General features: G+C 33.4%; 1 protein-coding gene across 4 annotated transcripts in view; it reads left to right on the top strand.

Moving 5' to 3' along the window:
* The first annotated feature begins 2,539 nt into the window (after positions 1–2,539).
* The window catches only part of LOC123540263 (rhodopsin, GQ-coupled-like), a 56,789-nt gene continuing 36,380 nt past the window's right edge, over positions 2,540–22,948 (top strand). For 2 of the 4 annotated variants that reach the window (XM_045325131.2, XM_045325129.2), the window contains exon 1: positions 4,430–4,671. The gene's annotated coding sequence lies outside the window, so the exon portion shown is untranslated. Of the gene's footprint in view, positions 2,727–4,429; positions 4,672–22,948 lie in introns of those variants that run through there. The other 2 variants (XM_045325130.2, XM_045325132.2) reach the window with 2 other exon arrangements.

The following is a 22,948-nucleotide window of genomic DNA, read 5'->3' on the forward strand; positions in this document are numbered from 1 at the left end:
ATGTTCAAACATATAATATTAACTTAACAGATTCAAAACAGCCTGATAAGCAATCACTGTATAAGCGAGTGACCGCTTTTTCCACAAACTCTGGACTTAAACCCCAAGCATTTCTGTTTCTGTTGAAAATTAATAGATAATAGATTTATATTAAAGTTGGACATATAGATAACCATATATTTAAAGAATCACGCATACAGAACAATCTTTAGATGAGGTGGTGAGTAGGTAAGTGGGAAAAAGAAATTAATAATGCAGTCAACAAAGAATACAAATGCAGCAAAATCCCGTAAAACAGCAGGTATGTCGTAATCTGAATGGTCAAGAAAATGGTTCAGGCCAGATCACACGCGATTGTGGGATTCCAACGTGCTTTAACAATACAATAACTGATTTTCATTATTAGTAAAACCTTGTGGTGGTAACAGAGACAGGCACGAGTATTTAGTACATGTCTCGTAACCTGTGTGTGTCATGGCAAAACATTCCTGTTTTATTTCATTCCTTTGTCATATGCTAATATAACTTTAAAAGATTACTAAATGGCAGACAAGAATGCATAGAACCAGTCAAAACATGTTGGAAAAAACAATTAATTAAAACATCCTGCTACCATAGCAAGCGCTTTTTAAGTACCAATATCATCCAGCCTAATATCAAAAGACAGTAGACAATGAAGTGAGTGTCGTATAAGTAAATAATTATGGTTGAAGTTTTGGAATTCTGTCGATTTAGAAAAAAAACTGCGAAATATCACTGATAAAATATTAAAAGATAAAGTAGATAAAGTACGTTCATTCTGAAATAAACGCCCGAGGGAGCTGGCCACTTATTTCTCAAATGCTTCTTATGAAAAAAATCTAATCTATAAGCAAATCAGCTGAAAGCATAGAATGCAAGCAACCAAAATAATAATAGATACAATTAAACGCTTAAACCAAAACTATGTCATAGACTGACACTGAATGGGCTCCATGTCCCAGATGTCTAGAGTTATAGCAACACTGACAATATTCATCAGACTGTTTAAAGTTAAACTGGCTATCATGCTGTTGAAACTCTCTAAGTGCTTATGAATAGTCGGCATTATGAAATAATGTAAACTTATTCGAAACAAGCGGAGAATGACAAAAGGTAGTTAAACCACGGCACGAAAACGCAAAAGCGGTCCATATACAGTTCCAAGTGTTGCATATAAACTTAAAGCACAACATATCAAGTTAAAATATAATATGTTTAATTATATGATATATAAATATAATGTATTATAAAGATATGAGAACCCCGTATCAGGGTTGTTAATAATTACTTGCAAAAGTAATGCATTAAATTAGCATTATTTGGGAAAAATTGGCATTAAATTGGCATTAGCATTACTCATTTTTATCAAAATAATGCATTAAATTAGCATTACATAGGATGCATTAGCGTTACTTTTTGTGAATCATTGCATGTTTTTTTATCACATACACTATTTGTTTGTTTTTCATTTAATCATTTTAGATAGTTTACCTAGGTCATCTACATGTATAGTTAAATACATGTATGACTTCCTTGTATTATATCTGATTTGTTTCTTTTACCATTACTTCATCCAAAAAAAACAAAAACACACACACAAAAACAACAACTTATGTTGAAGTACAGCGTGCATGAGCATTTAAATTGTTAGAAAAAGTGAAGTACCTGTTAAATGGCTCCCTAACAGCCTAATTTAACATGTAAAAGCTAGCTGCCTTAAGGTCTTAAACATCACTATCAGTGGCATACTGTTAATTGATAAAAAAAGGTGTCAAAAGATAATAGATTCTGTTTGATATTTTGGGTAACAAATCTTAATTATGTCACAGGTCTATGGCTATTATAAATTTACACTTCGGAGTTTTTCCAGGTTTTAAATGTATTGTTCAAAATCTTTCAGGTGTACATTGAACAAGTTAGGTGTACAAACCATTAGACAGATTTTTATTAAACTATTAGTATAATTACAGAACTGCTACAACCTGTGTTAATAACAGCATACATATGTATTATGTTTTTTTTTCTCCAGTGATACAGAAAATAATGCCTAAGTAATGCTAAGCATTAGCATTATCATAACTTACTTTGGCATTAAATTAGCATTATTTTCAATGCTAAAATTGTGGCATTAATCATTACTTGGCATTATTTGAGAAAAAATAATGCGTTACTAATGCATTTACATTAGCATTACTACAACCCTGTCCCGTATACAGTTAAATCCGCAAAAAGATGAAAACACGGCATATGTAAAGCTTAAGGTGGCGCATATAAAGTTAAATGCACCACATGAACAGTATAAAGTTAGCTGCACAACACAATCAGATGAAAGCATCATACATGCATCTCAAGCATGTAAAGTTAAAAACACCGCACATGCTAATGAAAACATCCCATATACAGTGTTAAGCGCATTATATTGGTATCTGATATACTGATATTAATAATGCATTAGGTGATATATCAACATCAGAAGACAGCTATGGCTTCCCATACTAATCGGTTTAAATATTTGTTTAACCATGTTTACACCATGGATCTTTATACAGTTTACATAATTACACTGTCTAGTTGGAAACAATTGTAAAACTAAAATTGTTGACCAATGGAGCAGAAAATTAAGACATTGAGTTCTGCATTCTTGTGTGATAATGGCGATTATATGAATGAAAAATAAAGCTGGAGTGTACTATATTTTCACTAAGGTATGTCCTGTTTTGCCTTTCATTTTTTTTAAATCACACTTTACAATCAGAAATGTTTTATTTTTTTATCATTTTAGTTAAGATTATGTTTATTTCGCCTATGGTATATATGAACACTTTTTGTTCTCATACGGGATTTAAGCTTTGCAATCATATTCATATCCCCAGAGGCCTTAGATATTCCCTATGCTTTTAAAGTTCAAAAAATAGTTTAACGTAAACATAAACAAACCTCGACCAGTAATTGAACTCATACATCATGATTTTACTAGCCTAAGGGATGATCACTACAAATAAAATAGTAGTCGATATGGATACTCGAGGATTTACATTTTTGTCTTCTATGTGCATTGGCATTTGTACACTGAAGTACATAACATAATAAGGCTGTAGCTGCAGTCTTAAAATATACCAAAATACTTCGCTTAATTACAAGTATTATACCTAGCATTAGTAAAGTATCCGGTTATCCTGTGCCATAAGCTATGTTAATTGTGACTGATTGTAGGATTACGCATATCAAGTTTCACCTTAGCATGTCACATACTTTATGTATAGAGTTTTAGTTTGTCCCTCAAAACAGGTTTTCACACTTTAATAAAATACTGTGACGTGCATATTTTATGAAGTTTCCCCAAAGCAATAGGGATCATCTAGTGACCAAAGACAATCATCCTGTGAAGTTTGACTACTTCTCCAGTCACTGAACGAAGGTCACTGTAACAGTCTAGTCTGAAGACCACTGTGATCTTCGCCTTTAACCAACTGCACTCTGAAGCAACAAGGCCCATGTACTGTAGGCAGACAGTCATTCTTTGATGTTTGACAACTGTAGATCTTAGATTTCTACAGTAATTAAGCAGACACCGTTTTAAGTCTGAAGATCTCTGTGTCCTTAACCTTTGGTTTACTGATATAAAACAACAGGTTATCATCCTTTGAAGTTTCACAACTGTAAGTCCAAAGCAACCCTGGTTATCAAGTGGAACTTACGTTCAATCTTATCTGGATGTCTCTGTGACCTTGACATTTGAAATAATGACCCCAAACATATAGGGTTAATCAATTGTCGATGAGGAATTCGAATCATCATATGAAGTTTGACTATTACAAGTTTAAGCCATCTCTAGTTCTTGTGTAGAAACAAACGTGACTACCGATTGACTGATAGGTGTACGGCCGGACCAACTTGAGCGAAACAACGGTTATGAAAATTACGTCTAATAACTTGTTGGTTTAAATTCCGTTTTACCTAGTTTGTTAGACATCTTATTTCGACAACACTTCAAAACAGCCAAGTCTGCACATGCTGCGGACATGACACGCGAAGGAAAATAATTAAGCCCTCCCTACTATTTAAATGTCCCTTATGCGTCCGAAGGAACCCTACATACAATTATAAACGTTAGAATTTAGTATTTAAGGAGGCTAGGAAGCAATTCACCCTTCTTGGCCTCAGCACTAGTGCCTTCTAATGAAATGATACGGACTTTGACGATATAAATTCAGGCTTCCCCTGTAACACTTAACACAACTTTTCTAAATTGACACAGCAACTAACTACATCCATTTTTGGGTTTACATGAACACAAAACAGCCAATATTGTTCGCTGTATAATTCGTAATTTTATCTTTAGTTTATCAGCTATTGTCACCAAAGAAAAAAGCGATAGATAAAACCTATTAACTTAGTTATGGCTTTGTTTCATTTGTATACAAATCACACACCTACTTAGTATACTGAAGATTTAACTTCCCACTTTTATAGTTATATGGTTAGGTTGAACAGATTGATCACTTCATAAAACATATAATTTCAGTACGCTGGGACATAGATTTGGAAATACATGTATAACAAGTTAAAGCACAGTTGGATGTGAAAAAAAGTTAATGCACAGTTGGATGTGAAATAATGTTAATTCACAGTTGGAATAAGAACATCAAGGTAAAGCTTTTTATCTATGTGAAGATCCTTCTTAAAACAAATAAGTAAATATCAAGTGAAATGCGTTATAAAATGCCTTTCTCTTAAAGTGAAATAGTTAATTGTTAAACGGTCCCGATTTTTTCAGTTTACGTAATAAACTATGTCAAAATGAAAACTAAGTTGTCTTTATACAACCATAAGAGAGATAGTTTAAATTGTATTCAAGGACATGTGCTCGGTGATCATATTTAAGAGATGTGTTAAATCAAGATCTTTCGGTCTATAGTCAAGTGTTTTTGTCTCTTGGTCATAATTCAAGTGTTCTTCAAACGTTGATATATTTATTTTATGAGCCTGTTGTAATATATAATAATTGAGCCGCGCCATGGGAAAACCTACGTAGTGCATTTGCGACCAGCATGGATCCAGACCAGCCTGCGCATCCGCGCAGTCTGGTAAGGATCCATACTGTTCACTAACGGTTTCTCTAATTGCAATAGGATCTGAAAGTTAACTTTGATCGCACTGGTTTTCGGTATTGGTATTTAAAAAAAGAGTACCTGTTGTATAAGTATTGATACTTCTTGAAAAACTGGCACAATAAACCCTTTAGAAAATTGTATAATACGGAGTGTGAATAAAAAGAGTTGTATATCAAATTCACCATAGTCGATCTGAAATAAGTTTGTGTAAACTTTCTGACAAAACTGTTAATTTAATGAAAGGGGCATCAGTATTCTATGCCAAAATAGTAAGCATATATAATTATACGGGACAAAAATTTACAAAGATGTATAACATACGCATCCCAAATAAAAATTAAAGTGTTGTTATATTTTCTAGTTCGTTAGGATCATGGAGTCCATTCAATACATGTCTAATAGAGTTCAATATATATGAGTACAATAGTTCAATTTAATCAGTATTTGGAATGAAGGAGCACTACAGTATAGAACGTCCTACATTTGTCAATAAGTATGCATAATATTATACAATTTTCATTAAACAGTTATTTCAAAAGCTCGTTTCCGATTCCCGATGACAAAAATAACGTTATTTTACATATCTTCGGGGAATACTTTACCGAAACGCGAACTAATTCAGGTCATAATTGATGTGATAACGACACGTTTTTGAACAAAGATTGACCTGAATATCAAGGTGGCCATTGTTTGATTTTGCCATAAGCAAGACATACGGTGGTATTTAAGCGTTAAATCGGACTTTTTACACAAATAACTTAGAGAGATCATATACTTTTATTGCAAGCATTAGTTCCGCGTTAATGCAGTAATCAAAACACATTTCATAAGTATCTATGTGTATTTACTCTTACAATTGTTTGATAAAAGAAAGAAGACTCTCATAATACAGGTTACGCAAGCTCTGTTTTTCATAGTGAAATATTCCGTTTTTACTTTTTATTTAAGTTATTTTGATTGAATGCTAAATTATTACATATATGGTTATATCATTTCTAAACCAGTGATGTTAAAGTCGTCACATTGTTCATCTTGCGATTGTTTTCTTTATTATCCAACATAAAATCAGGCACATTTGACGGTCAAAACTATTCATTTCATTTTGTATTTCGGCGCCGAAAGAATCAAAACAAAATATACATTGAACCAAATCAAGATGTTTTGAAGTAAAAAAAAAACTATCTCAATGCTTCAGAATTCATAATAGGAGGTTTAACGTTTATTTTCAATGTTTTTAATATAACGCATGACATTGCATGAACATCATAAAACTGTACAATTGCATAGAAGAAAAAATAGTGTCTTTGTATCATAATTTTCAAGTCATATTTATCTGTGATATACCTCTAAACATTATTCCTTTTAAATGTGTTACATCTGCTGAAATTGGATTCACAAGATTACTTTAACCAAAAACATTGTTGAGCTCTGCATTCCATTTACTTGTCGGTTAATTCTTCAACTGCATGGATATCGACTGTGTTTGAATGTATTGGAAGGACACGGATTAACTTTATTGTCAGGCACATTGCTTGCCTGGTTCGTAATAACTAGAATTGCCTCACAGAGCCTGTTGTTGAATTCGTTTGGCTTCCTATTCTCAAAAGGATCTAAAACTATCTGAGGAGCTATCATTAAAAAGTGAAATCAACTGGTGTAAGTCCACTACCGAACATAAGAAATACTGAAAGAAAATATCTTGTGTGATATTGACAATACAGTGTAGCAGCATTTCTTATTTAATAATTTATATATTTTGGTATATAGGCATACATCATTTTAAATTTACTGTTTGGATAAAAGAGTTCTTAAAAAACAAAGTTTTGGTAAAGTGTAATGTAACATCAAAATGCAATATATCATGATAGAAAAATGATAAAAAGCTTCAGATTTCTTCACTTAAGTAGGAATAATCAATTTTTAACAATTACTATTTCTCGTTGTAAAATAATCGCTCTATTAAAAGGTATTTTAAATAGTGCGATGTAGTGAAACGATTTATTATAATATGTGTTTCTGTTTTCTAGACAACAATGTATAAAAATAGCAAAATCGTGTTTATATAACTACAGAAGGAAGTTTATACTTGATAGACCATTTGTTGAGTGTATTATTTGGACAAGGATATGTAGAAATATGTAAAAAGTTTTGTAACAATATATTTATGGTTATGGTCTTCCATATATATTGCACAACCTAATAGTTGTAAGATCACTTGAAGAGGAAAGAACTTTGAATCACAAAACAATATGTATTATGCGTTCAGTGTTTCAGTTTCAGTTTCAGTTTATTAGCAAATCAGCATTTATACAATGCCTTTGGCCATTTACAAACGCATTAAATAAATATGGCCAAGAGGTTGAAAATATATACATTCAATACAACAAACAAATGCAGTACACATTGTAACTATTACACATTTCTAAGAAGCAGCAATAACTGTAAGTTTTTCTTTTCTAATTTTCATTGCACTATACACATATTTTGCAAGATTTCTAATGGTTCTAACATTTGAACTAGACATAACATTTGTAAATTTGGTAACAGATGCCCAAGAACTATTTTTGATAAATTTTTGGCGTAAATGTGCAAATGACGGACAACATAGTAAGAAATGGTATTCACTTTCAACTTGATTTCTGGTACAAATTTTACATATCCTGTTCTCTCTGTCAATTCCGTGGAATCTACCACTTTCAATTTCAAGACTATGTGAACTAAGCCTAAATCTAGAATATTCTGTTCTAACTTTTTCACTTTCTAAAACATCAAGATATTTTTCAAATTTAAATTTCTGTTTTAAACTTTACATAGTATTGCATCTTTGGCTGGTTACTTAAAATATCGGTCCAAACTCTGAACATATTGATCTCGTAAACGTTGACTTAACAAAGGAAAGTATTTAATATTTGCATCAAAGTTCAACATAATATTACTATATCCTAACATATCAAGAGACGTTTTCACATTATTACACCAGTTCTTATTATTAGCGCCATAACCCAAAACAACTTGTTCATTATAAACCTGGTTCATCAATGAGTTCTGATTTTTCACAATATTCAACCAATAATTTAGAGACCTCTCTTTACAAATAAGGGAAAGTGGAAACCTACCAAGTTCTCCAAGAACAGCAGCATTTAATAATGAGGACTTTTATCACCTTTTTTTGTAATGTCCTATCCATAAACCAAACAGTGGGTAATTTTGTTTTATATAAGGAATTTGCTTGTTTATCATTTATTTATATATTATTTGTTTATGATAGTTTATATAGGGAAATAGGTAATGTTGTTCTACATAGGGAAGTAGGTAATGATACTTTGTAATCGGTTATTTATATAGGAAACTAGGTAATGATATTGTACATAAGGAACTAGGTAATGATATCTCGTATATAGAGAACTAGGTAATGATATTTTATATAAGAAATACATATATGGAATTAAGTAACAATATTACTTTTCGACATGAAATACCTTGTATCATGTGTAATGATGTTAAATTTTACACGTATAAGAAATTTTGGACGGTAAAACGGAAGTTAGATGTCTTATTACTTACATCATTGATGCCCCAAGGCGAAATTTCAGACTGCATATGTCAGTGCTTGCGTGTGATTGAAGTCTATACGTTTAGGATATCTTAACAGTGTCTTTTTTTATTTTGTGAAAAAAAGAAAGAAAAATGAGCCACTAATGATATCCATAAGTAGTACCAAGAGAAAAAAAAAATGAGTTTACGGAAACGTTGCTTTTTGTACGTTAGTCGAGGTTTAAACCTGAGGCGAAAGCTTTTCATAACATATCATTTGTAAAGTAACGCATTTCCATATAAAATAATTGTTTATATATATTGTATACTCAGCACATACTAAAGTAAATCAGAGCGTATGAAAACAACAGTAACTGTAATTAGGAATAAATGGAGCTGAATATTATTGGCATTGCCTTCCGCATTCTTGTTGAAAACAGCCGACTATATGAATGAAAAAATGTTGAATGGACTATTTTTTTCGCTAAGGTATGACGATTTCGTTCGGTTCTGTCCAGCTATGGACTTTTAGTTTTCTTTTCTTCTTCCATTTGACTTCTTTTATATTCAGCTTTGCAATTAATAAGTTTGATTTATCTTACTCTTTTAGTTCTTTAAGTTATTAACTCAAATGTTTTAACCTAGTAAACGGTTCGATTATTTCAATATTGCAGTTACTCAAATTTTTTTTTTCGTTTCAAAATTGTAGACGTCATTTTAAGCATTTATTTTGTGGCAGCGAAGACAGATGATAGCCTTCTATCTTTCACTGTCACATGTGCTATATTATGTATTATATGTTTGCCCCATGGATCTTCAACTAAATAGATTGCGAGTCACATCAGTTTCCGATTCAGCGCTTTACTAATGGGAAAACACAGTCATTTTTGGGGTTTATGTATAGACATATTTTAACTTGACTTTGACTTGTTCAAGTTACTGCAAAAGTACACTGTCTTAGCTAAACACAGCGTTGTAAAGAAAATGTCAGCGAAAAAAACCCATTATTTAAAAATTGCAAACCCATATAAGTAAGTACGATTTAACTTCTCATATTTGAAAAGTTCAAGGAGTAAGGTTTTGTGTAAGGATTTGTTTTTTATTTTAAGCAAGTGGTTTAAGCACATGGGAAATTATATTTGAAGTACACGGAATAGAATTTGGCATTGGTAGATCTGGTAACGCACGTATTGCCAATTGATATTTGTTTAAGTCTAGTACAAAATGATTAAAGACAAAGTGAAACAAGTTAACTAATAAGATATGTTCACAATATACACAAAGTATATATAAAATGATGTCACTGCAATTTGCACTAAGAGTGACATTACTCAGTAAAAAGGATATTCAGTTTTCCAGACATTATTTATCAAAATTTAAGAAACGATTGTATTTTCATAATTTTATAAACAAACTTAGATATTTGTCACTGCCTGTATAATTCTGTCACTGGTATATAACCAGGGGTCTTAAAATGGACACGTTCACTTTTTCGTATAGTTCTTATATCAGAAAGTGATTGGAGAATCATCTTAAAGTATAGAAAACATACCATCTCTTAATCACTTGTGTACATCATTATAAACTGCCCTGTTTTTTACAAATATTTCATTCTGGTTTTCAGTATTTTTCTGATATCCTTTCACATTGAATATATTCAGATTTTTAACCAGCGTGTAAACAAGTGACAACTACATTAAAGATAGGCCTCGGTTACTTGTTATATCAAGTCCTTTATCTCCGTTGGCGGGTCCTCTGGCCCTTTCATTCAGTATGCAAGTGGCCGAATGATATACACGATATACACGTACTTTGTGTTTATAATGTAGAGTTATTATTTGCTACATCAAGTTTGTAACTGTCAATTGGTTTAGGATTTATCTATTTATCAAGATGGTTTTGGAGAATGGTATTTATTTAAACTCTGTGGATGATACATTCGTGTTCAGATATACTCCGATCAACTAGAAAATTGTTCCTGAAGATCTATAGCATAAATGGATGCAAACACAGAACAACCAGGTAGAAACCGGCTTTTAGCGGAATGAAGTGAAATGAAAGACAATTTAGAAAATAACTAAGTTTATAAATGTTTAACTGATATGATGATTGTTTTAAAAACAGTTACATGAAGTTGAAAAATAATGGCAAAATGTTAAAAAAAATCCCGTTGATGCTTATTATTAAGAAAATTATGTATTTTGCGGACCAAAATCACCCATTCGACAAAATACGCTCGAAAACAAAAGCTTTGACGGTATTTACTTATGTGCCGACTGTCAGCTAATTATAATATCTGTTTATAAAGTCAACACGTAACACTTCAAACGTAAACAACATCGATAGAATATGAAAATAACTTTGCTAGTGTCCTTTATTTGTATTGCTTTTCTTTTTTTTTTCAATCCGACGTGTAAGTTTTCCGAATGAGATTTGTGATACCAGCGCTATTCTGTTTACGTTACAGCGAACGTGCTGTATAAGTGACGCCACTCACTGAAGTTTGCATTTCTCGGGATGCGGCATTTCTGGACCGATTTAAACCAGAATTTGCTAAATACTGTAACGAGTGTTCGTCTACTTTTATCCTCATTATTACCCAATTTGTTTTCATTTTTTATGTTTCTTATGTTTAGGGGCCTCCGTGGCTGAGTGGGTAAGGTCACTGACTTCAAATCACTTGCCCCTCATCGATGTTGGTTCGGGCCTTACACGGGGCTTTGAATTCTTCACGTGAGGAAGCCATCCAGTTTACAGAACCATGAAGGATCAAACACGAGGCCGATCACGTTCAAATATAATCGATTACGTTAAGATTAAATATCATATGTTCTGATTTAATTAATCACAAGGAATGAATAATAACAGATTACAAATTGCTTTTGATGAAAAGTATCATGTGGAGATGCATGAAATGAAATCTTCTAATGTACTTACATAATGTAATATAATTCTACAAAAGTATCAATACCAAAGACAGTTATACAGCTAGTAGATCTAGGGGTGAATGCGAAAGAGTTCTAAGTGCATATAAATAAGGAAGCACTCGAGATACTTGATTTACTGTTCATTTCATTAAGTAATTCAACATCTGGGGCCGTATTCATAAAGCATCTTAAGTAAAAGTTTTGACTTAAGTTGAAGATTTTACTTAAGTTTGTGGTGATTTCAGCTTAAGTCTAAGTAAAAAACTTAAGTCCTATTCATAAAACAGCTTAAACTTAAGATACGTAAGAACTGACTTAAGTCAGAAAACAAAATGGCGTCCTGAGTACGATTAACGTGTTGTTTTTCAGATAAAAGCACTTTAAACATAATTGTGCATGTTGTATCTGTCTGAAATTAATGGGTTTTTTTAATGTTTTCGTCCACAATAAAGGCCAAGAATTACTTATTAAGTTGTTTTATGAATAACAAATATACTTAAGTAAAATAAATTTCTTACCTAAGTAATACTTAAGTAAATAATCAATTTCTTATACTTATACTTAAGATGCTTTATGAATACGGCCCCTGATGTATATTTTATATACATGTTGGTACCAGATACACTTCCATATCTGGTAAATACAAAAAGATTTGTTCATATTATTTAAAAGGTACGTTTTATGGTGTATATTTTGTACACTTGTTCGTAATCAGAGACAAATTATAACCAGTAATAACCAGTAAATAGAGACACTTTTATAACCAATAAATAAGAAATTATCTGTTCATATTATTCATTTCATTAAATAATTATGTCTTTTAAGCCTGTTTTACCAGGACACATGTACTATTTAACACAAAGAAATGCCAACATATTTTGCCAGTCTTACGCTGAAGTCTACATTCTAGACTAATACGAGATGCTGATTTGAACCCTTATACTAATTTTCTGTGTCGTTTAGAAAATGACCTTAATTTCACCCGCCCAGTTCTCTGGTATGTCATGTCTGATACTGAAGCCGATAATAAGGCATATTGGAAAATGGAAAATGTGTGTCTTACTGTCACAACTTGCTAACATCCAGCCACTCTTCAGTATCTGTTAGCTTACCTTATCAAGGTTTAGCATCTTAAACACAAAGACTTTTGCCGTCCACTTATCTGTTATTTAGGTGGGAGCTCTTTAAAAGAAATCAACAGGGAAGATTTTGTTTACTGTTACCTAAAAACAAAACATAAAGACTTATCAGAACATTCAGATGAACATTAAACGTCTTACTTCTAAAATATTAGATTTATGGAATCGTTCTAATGTACAACATGTTTACAAGGGGTGTCCAATAAATACGATTGGCCTTTCAGCTTGTTTCCACTATGTGCAAATTAGTATAATGGCTGCCGTCATGCGTAACTAACCAGTAACGTGTTCCCTAAAAACGAGAAATATATACTACACAGTTACTAAAACAACTGCGGTCCAGACGACGTTTTGACGTCATTAATATAATCATCAGTAACTGCAAAAAAAAATTACTTACAATTCTACAAAAGAGTAACATTAAGTCGGTGAACATGTCTTATAACTTTTTGACGTCTCATCAAAATTTAACGCCAACGGGCCATTTGAGCCTGAGGTGAACAATGTTTTCCCTATAGTTAAGAATAATGCAAGAACTACAGAAATAAATGGCAATTTTCAGTGTAACAGATTTTTACGTTAACAGTTGAAAATGAATATTGTTATATTCTTCAAAAAATGTTCTATCTAAGAGAGAAAAATTATTCAATATATTTTTAATAAAATAATAAATTGATTGCTAAAATATTGTTAACAAAGTTGACATTATAAAGACGCCGCGGAGATGAGCCGGGTTGCTGCTCCTTACAGAAAGGGCCGTAGTGTCGCTGCAATACTTTTAGCTATTGACAAAGATATATCGATTCCTATTTCCTGTTCTCGTCTTTTGTTATTTCTTATAGGTATTATAGGTTTGAATATTTAATTAACATAGTAGAAGGTATAATTGAATACATTCTTTTTATTACCTCCCTCTATGGCTATGGCAGTATAAGTACTAGTGCAGATGCAATATTAAAAGTAGTGGTTTTCTAACCATGTTATTATATTCTGTTTTCGTTATTTAGACAGCTATTTATCTGTTTTAACATAAAAATAAAGCACCATGGAACTTTAAACAAATAACCACGAAACAAATATAATTTCACTTGTGGTACATTTGTTGCAGATGCATCATTTTTCAAAGTGATAAATTTCAAGTGGCCTTTAGTCGACATTCAAGTGGACTTTGTCGGCTACTTATAAAGTCATTAGATCAGCCTGCGTATGTTGATCATGACCCTCGTAGATGGTAACATGAAAGCGTAACAGTCTCACTGTCAGAAATGTTAGAAAAGAGTTAGACAGTAACGTTTTTAACAGTAGATTGTGGTAGTGTATACTGAGAATGAAATAGTAGAAAGCGATTGCAGGCTGTTATTTGTAGTGAATTGAGTTGAAAATTATTTTGGTCAAATGGAAAACATTAACTCTGATTGATATATGCAAATATAATTTCACTTGTGATAAATTTGTTGCAGATGCATCTTTTTTTTTTTCAAAGTAATAAAAAATCAAGTGGTCTTTGTCGGGTTCTTTTAAAGTCGTATCTTGCATAAACGTAGTTTAGACTTAAAGCAAGACTTCTTAGAAGCAAAGTAATGAATTTTGCTGATTTTCGCTTATGATCGTTATGGATCATCATCACCAACAACTATGTTGATGGATCCGTGTAGTCTACCTAATAACTGAAGTAATAATATATTAAGTTTCTAGAGAATTAGAAAACAGCTTATCTCATACTCTTACGTGAGATATTTTAAAGACATCTAGTATCTCTGGTAATTATCAGCATACCTTTTATCTCGAAAATGTTAATTATAAACAACGTTTATATCTTTATCAATACATGCAATGTGAAATTACTACAGTAAACTATCGTTTAAATATTTATATATACAACTAGCGTAACTATCTGGCAAAATGTATGTACATGATTTTACATCGCACCGGAGTTCCACTGTTTCATTTACACGTTTCGTTTGACCATACATGCTTATACAATGTAATAATAATTGATATTTTCAAATAGAAATATTTATACCGTGCAATGTGTAAAGTGTTGGTGTAATTGCATATAATCACACATAACGATCGCATACACCTGTTATTTCATCAGCGGGATAGTTCACAGAATACGATTAAAGTGATCTGTTTAATAGGTATATTGATGCATTAAATGAGATATCTTGACAAAAAATATCTATTAAGAGGAAGTAGTGTTTCAGGGTCGACATTAGCTTGATTTGAAAGAAGGCAGAGATTTGTTCGCAGGATTCGGGAGAGAGATAAAGGTGTTATCACACAGAACGAACATCAAAATACATGTACATGTACATGGAACAGGCCATGTTCTCCGCCAAAGAATTCACGTTTATATTTTGACCAAATGCAAAAGAATAATAAAGTTTCTTCCATATAATAGTTCAAGTAATATTGCGTCTTTTTAAAGAGACTACAAATGTACAACTTGTTGAGGTGGCAGTTGTTGTATTCTGTAGCTTATTTGGAATCCACGAAGAATTTAATTTGCGCAAAGGGCGGTTTCAGTTATTTCGCGAAGTATTTAATACACGTTGCTTGCGAAATACTCGCACATCTACCAATGGAAACAAGTTGTTTAAAGATTTTTTTTATCACAATCCGTGTAAAATTACAAAGTAGTGGTTTTTAAAACATTTGAAACAATAGCTTATTTTAAAGATGTAACAAAATCCTATTGTGAACTCCTGTTTTTTTTTAAAGATATGTTTCAAAAACATGTACAGTAAGTTTGCATATGTCAGCTACAAATGTATTAATGCGCATTTTGAACTGATGTATAAATTTTGTACTGATGTATAAATTTTACACATATATTAAATAGAAATCAATGTGCTAAATATCGAGTTACTTGCACGAGCCTTTGCGATCCCGATTTTAATAAAAAAATTATTACATGTTTGACGTCGCGGGATTGTAATGAAGCCATCTATTCTAACATGGCTCGACTTGATTTCCAGTTAAACAAAGAAGAAAATCAAGCTCTATATATTCTGCGATAAACAACGGTTGACGCGCGGACCGGTAAGAGAGCATTATGACGTCAATTATTACGTCATATTGCCGCATGACGTTCGATACATTACTTCTCGCGTAAACGAAGTCCAGTATAATATCTGTTAAAATATATCGATGAGCATGTCAGAATGAAAACAATCAAGGCCTTCTTGTTATTAATCATCTAATTTACCACGGTTTATCGTTCAGATGCTTCAGTATTTAACCACTCGGGCTAACGCCCTCGTGGTTAAATTCCTACGCATCTGAACTCTGAACCGTGGTAAATCAGACGATAAACAACTCGAAGGCCTTGATTATTTGCTAAATAAAAATGATAATACACTGGTGCAATAAAGCTTTGACGTCGACGTCGTTTATAGTATAGTTGACTTTGGTCAAATTGACTTGTTTATATAGGAAAAGAAAGTAGATTTGTTTATGTTTCGACAGGAAAGGCTAACATGTGACAAAAAGAGTATTACATTTGCGACCTTTCACATTGAATTTATTAATCTCGTTGAATGAAATTGATAAAATGCTCGGCAGAGCCTCGCATTTTATTATTTTGTTCATCAATATTTACGTTATACTTTTAAACTTGTTACTTTGTTTTACTTTTCTTCAGAAAGGGAACTTTTTATGACCCCGAAGGGAGGCATATTAGTTTTCAATTGTCCGTCCGTTCGTTCGTCACAATGTTAACTTTTTGCATGAAGGCCAACGTTAACTTTTGCATGAAGGCACTTTACTCGCGAACCACTGCACCCAGGACCTTCAAACTTTACATGCTGATAGTACTTATTGAGTTCACGACCCCTGTTGACATTGAGGTCACCAGGTCAAAGGTCAAGGTCACAGTGGCCAATGTTAACATTTTGCATGAAGGCACTTGTAGGACCACATTCGTAACAGATCGCATTTGTAACAGGTGTTACAAATGCGATCGCATATGTAACAGGTGTAACAAATGAGATCGCATATGTAACAGAAATCAAGCACATTTGTAACAATTTTTGAGACAAATGTGATCGATGCCGATTTTTGATGTGACATCTGATCACATCTGTCACATGTCATTTTCAGTCGGAAAAAATGAACAAAAAAATGCATTTTTACATCTGAAACACATTTGTAACATGTTTTAGCTCACTTGTACGAAGTGACAAAAAGAGCTATTGTGATCATCCTTTGTACATCGTCCGTCGTCCGACCGTCCGTCCGTTCACATTTTTCTGTCAATACGTAGAGACAACATTTATTATTTGGTTTTGACAAAACTTGCACAGAACGTGTATATATCTATGATATCTCGGTTCCTTTCAAAAACAAGCCATATAACCTTATTCGTCTTGGGGTTATTGCCCCAGAGATGGCATTAATTACTGATTCTAGCCTTGTGAACGTGATAGAGACCACATTTTTTGTTTTATTTTTACTAAACTTGCACACAACTTATATAGCTGTAAGACCTCGGTTTATTTTAAAAACAACCGTATTGCACAATTTTACTTGGAGTTACGGCCCCTGAATTGGCAAAAAATGCTGATTTTATCCTTGTCAACACAAACATAAACTTGGAAAGAATACCGTTATCATGACTGTTTTGTTCATAATAGCATGGTGCTATATGTACACGTCACTTATAAATTTCCCATATCGGTTTTGGTTTGTAAGGTTTCATTTTTACTGAATGCATGAATATATGAATATGTATGATTAAAGGGGAAGATGCACACCACATGCAATCCCTGTTCAACTTTTATAGGTGGTATTGCTTCAACAACAAATAAAATGCACTAAAAACAAGATCAAGGCAGTCTCAAGATAGAAAGTCCTGTAAAAGCTTGTTTTCGTAGAACACCGGGTATATATACATTTATGTATACTTTTAAATAGTGACTAGCTTGGCTATTCGAAGACTGCTCAATGTTATTGTTCTGATCCTGATGTCGTCGACGTGCGCGGGTTCGCTGCAAGATAGGTTTTTCGTTTTCGTTTTGTTTATCTTTGTCAATTCGCATTGCTTTGAACATCAAAAATAAAAAAACTTACACTGACGACAATGGATACATCAGATGAAATATGTCCTATTCAAAACCCCGACGTGAACTTTTTTGGATTATATTTACTAAGAGAGTTTTCTTGCCTGGCCTGGTGTCTGTATTCGTATGGAAACACTCTTATTTTGTATCTCTATAGGAGCGACACACGTAATTCAATCGGTAAGGGTGGTGCAGTGGATAGTTCTGCAGATTACGAAACCGGCGGAGCCTGTTGAATTCCCAGTCAGGGCCGGTACTTCCAGAGATATTGTGTCTCTCATCCGCCTAGTTAAGACTTTACGTATATCGGTGCGTTTTACCAGACCCGTAAACGATTGTATGTGTGTAAACTCGTATATAAGCCAGGGTATAATTTCAGTTAATATTAATGGGAGCAACTAACCATCGACTAGAGTGTCGAGGGATACACGTTCGAGACCGGGTGATAACTACACGTATCTGTTGCGATTTTCGCCTATCGGTTGTACTGATTTTGATATTTTTGACATTTTTTATCATCATAATCATCATTATCATCATAATCATCATTAGCTGCGGCCTGAAGGCCGCAGGTATATTGGAATGCAACAAGTAGTAAGGCACATGGAGACTGGGTGATTTCACGTGATATTTTACCGATATGCGATTGGCTTATCGCATTTATGGAACGCCGTTATTGCAATAAAGCTGGCACTCTGTATGATATATATATAGAGAGAGAAAGTCTTGTGACCTGAATTCCTCATTCATTATTTCATTTAATTTATTCAAACTTTCAGCAGTGATCAATATTGATACCTAGTTGTACATAAGGGATTTTTTAGATTCCTCTTTGTTTAATTTCATGGATTATGGTCTTGAGTTTTTTTTGCTCTATATGTCAATTAAGTCCAGGTGAAGGCATGAATCACATTTGTGATAGCTCTAGTAAAGTATTTCAATAGTCAAGGAATGTGGCCAGTTGAGCTAAAAGTTATGTCATACATGAAAGGGAAATATAGTTACTTTTGCTCAAAACAATAACTTTCAGAATTAAGAAATAAATATTTCATAGGTCTACTTGTACAACATGTAGAATGGAGTTATTTTTCCTATCTAAAGCGTAATGGTATGATAAAAAAACAAGTACGATATTCACTCATAAGTTACTTTTTAGCCAGGTATAACTTCTGGCCGCAGGAAATCTTTCGACTTGTCATTATCTTGGACTGGTCCGTTGTAGGATCAATGGTAAGATTAACTGCCCTAAACTGTATTACCTAAATACTGTTGAAACAGGCGTTCTGAATCCAACAAACAAACATAATATTCATCAAAACCATTCTACAGACTGCCAAAATTTTAGTCGTTTGCAGTAATAGGTGTAATATGATCACTACAGATTGTCAATAAATGGTAGTTATTTGTACCAAGGTATTTGGAAATCTGACTAAAGCGAGTAATGCTCCGGACACAAACGTATATATTATAGCAAAATAACAAAACAAATCTAAGTTCAAAGCTGTGACCATGATCTTGGATATACCAACATGGATCATGATCGCAACAAACCTTCTATCCTTGCTGATCATTTGTACCAAATAATTTGAAAATCTGACAATGCATGGGCAAGTTATACCAAGGACAAGAACCTATATATAACTGTACGAACGCACAAACTCCGCTGTTTCACGGCGGGATTATAATAAACGAAGGCCAATTTCCTAACAAGCGCGCTTAGTGGGGGTGAGGGTAATGAAAGGTGTATTTTCTTAAAATCTCATAGACAGCATGCACAAGGTCGGGCCCTCCTAGACTTAAGGCTAACGACTCCGTCCATGACAAATTGTATATAATATGTCCCACGACAAAGCAACTTCTTGTTTATCACACAACTTGAGGCAGCTCTGGATAACGAAAGATAGCTGCAAATGTATGTCGTCACCGGGTTCAAACCAGTGACCTAAGCATGTGGGTCTACATTTCAGCTAGTCGAGGTAACAGTAGAGGTAGCTGAAGTTGTAATCATATTATAGTGATAGTAGCAGTGGATGCAGAAATGATAATAAAAATTGAGCCAAGTCACGGGAAAATTGGCATTTGGACATTTTTGTGAATTTCCGGAAACTGTATATTAAGACCGACCTTGCATTTGTGCATCTGAATAAGGGTCAGAAAACTTCATATTCAGGTAGAATAAGCCTTCTTTGAAATAACAGCGAACGGTGTGGGCTATGATCAGACTGCGCGGATGCACAGGCTGGTCTGGACCAACACTGGTTGCAAAGCCTCGAAGATTCCCGAAGGCCCATTTTCTCATGATGCGGCTCAAATAATTTTATGACGTTTTTGACGTCGTCGATGACGACGCTAACTTGTGATGGTGCTTATGGCAGTCATTTAATGATGGTGCGATGACAACCAACTGATTAAACATTTGCAGTATAAAACTCAAGATGATACATATGTGCTTCTCATGTCAACCCCCATGTTGGACAAACACATTCGTAACACATTTTACCTGTTACGAATGCGATCGCACTTTACTCGCGAACCACTGCAGGCAGGACCTTCAAACTTCACACGCTGATAGTACTTATTGAGTACACGACCCCTACTGACTTTGGGGTCACCAGATCAAAGGTCAAGGTCACAGGGGCCAATGTTAACTTTTTGCATGAAGGCACTTTACCTGCGAACTACTGCACCCAGGCCCTTCAAACTTCACTTGCTGATAGTACTTATTGAGTACACGACCTTTACTGACTTTGGGGTCACCAGGTCAAAGGTCAAGGTCATAGGAGCCAATGTTAACTTTTTGCATGAAGGCACTTTACACTGCAGGCAAGACCTTCAAACTTCACGTGCTGATAGTACGTACTGAGGACTTTGGGGCCACCAGGTCAAAGGTCAAGGCGCTGCGGGGGCATTTGTCACCATTAGTGACAGCTCTTATTTTTAATTTCATTGCATCACTTTAAGAACAAACTTATTTGTCGCATTCTTGAAAAAAGTATGACCTATTGTTTATTACTCTCACTGACATTGGGGGTTCACTTAAATACAGTTTTTTCTAATTTTGTTTTGTTTTGCATTTTATGTTAACAAGAAAACCCCCTCCGTCAATGTCATTCAGTTATGTATAGACTTTCCAGATGTTGTTAATGTCAGTTTTCAATCTCATCAACGTACCATTTATTTTTTGAACAGAGGTGAGGGTTATGTACTTCGTCAATGTTTCAACTAAATTATACATTTATAAACTTCAGTGTGTATAATTTTATTTGCGTATAAGAAAACTGCTGTGTTTCAAGAAGCTAATGACTGAAGTCGTAGTTATGGCGCTAATATTTGAACACCAAATTCAGTTCAAACAAGAGATAGGTTGATTTAGTTTTGATTCAATTTAACCTTCTCTCATACGATCATAGCGTTTATATCGATTTAGAATTTGCATTGTAATAGAAACGAACATAATGCAAGAAATATGTTTTAAGTTAATTTTTATGTGGTTTGTTAATTTGCAAGTGCAAAATATATAGCTGCTGTCTGTAAACAGATCATTGCAGGACCAGAATACCTCGTCAAAAATTTCACGTTTGTTGTTTTCACATAATCTTTAAATGCTTTTGATTAGTAAAGATTTAATTTCGTTCATACAAACCCATAAAACCCACATAATAAATCAGTTTAATGTATAATCACATATAATGATCACGTACACCTGTATGTCTCGATAATATTTTAAGGCAGTATTTATTTTACAAAATGCAGTCGAGCATTTCTCACAAACTGCCACCATATACTTGTTCAGAATATACCATGTTGATCAACTGCGAATGTTCTGCTTTTGAACAAGTGACTCTGTTATTGACATTGGATGCCTTGATCTGACAGGGACCAAACCTTTGCAGTTTAGGTGTGACGTTTTCGTCTATGTTAAGTTAAGCAAGGGGCACTTTGTTCGGGTAAAAGGGAAGTGAAAGAAATGGATGTTATCGGTGCAATGTATATCACAAAGTTAAATGACAGTACTGTTGGTCAGAATTTCAAATATATTTTTATTTTAAGTTTATATATGCACTACCTTTAATGCATACTCCTCCTCACAGAGAAGTTAGGACGAAAGTCCAATAGGAAATGTCACATTCAAAGAAACGCAGCTGCTCATATACAGCCTTCCACATTAAAATATGCCGGTATGCGAAGACTGTTAGAATTTTAAACTGGAAGACAACACAAGTTGAGGTTCGAACTCACAACCCCATGTTAAAAAGTCAGATAGTATTACCACTGGACCACTGCGTCTACTCATGATAAAATAATTTTATACCATGTAAAATTTTAAATGCTGATAATAAATGATGCTAAGCCTTAACACATGAACAGTCTCTAAGCGCTACAAGCATACAACATATCAAGATAGTCACATGATCGTGTTTTATGATAAAGGATATTTGATAAAATAGTTTTAATGATAAGAGCTTTATTCAGATACATTATTTTAGACTCATAACATAATCAGTTATGCATACTTTCCTGGTATATCCGGTCTAAGAGAATGTTTTCCAGACAGTATTGCACGTGCAAGTATGGTGATTATGATTGACGTGTTTTATTTCCTTTATATAACACAAAATTGGCAACAACATTGCTCTTACTTCTAGTGCATTTCAAAAAAATAAAAAGCATAAAAAAGATAGAGGTTAATTTCCTCCTGAATGAGGAGATTGTAAATTGCAAAGAACACTTTAAACTTGACGTTATGCTATAAATCAACATCATTTTTATTGTTTTGTATAAACCAGCACCGATATCATTGTAAATGGCAGAATGTTCCAAGTATATCATGATAACTGATCTGTTTACTGCAATTATGTGCTTAGATGAATTGTTTCATAAGTTAACATTTTATTCAGTGGATTGTTTTTTGTGAGTATATGTACAAATCATCTACTTCTTCAAGCTTTCCCTGCGATTCCCTACATGACACGTGGGATCTCTATTACCGTACAGATTGCGGGGAACGACTTCGTAAAGCTTACGAGTTCTGAGGGGTTATGGTTGGAGTATTTTTGACAAATAACAATTATTAACACACAAAAAATCCGTACTAATAATAAGGACAATAAGCAAAATAGCATTTTATTGCAAACGTTGAAAGCTACCGC

Source organism: Mercenaria mercenaria, chromosome 16, assembly GCF_021730395.1.
Source record: "Mercenaria mercenaria strain notata chromosome 16, MADL_Memer_1, whole genome shotgun sequence".
NCBI lineage: Eukaryota > Metazoa > Mollusca > Bivalvia > Venerida > Veneridae > Mercenaria > Mercenaria mercenaria.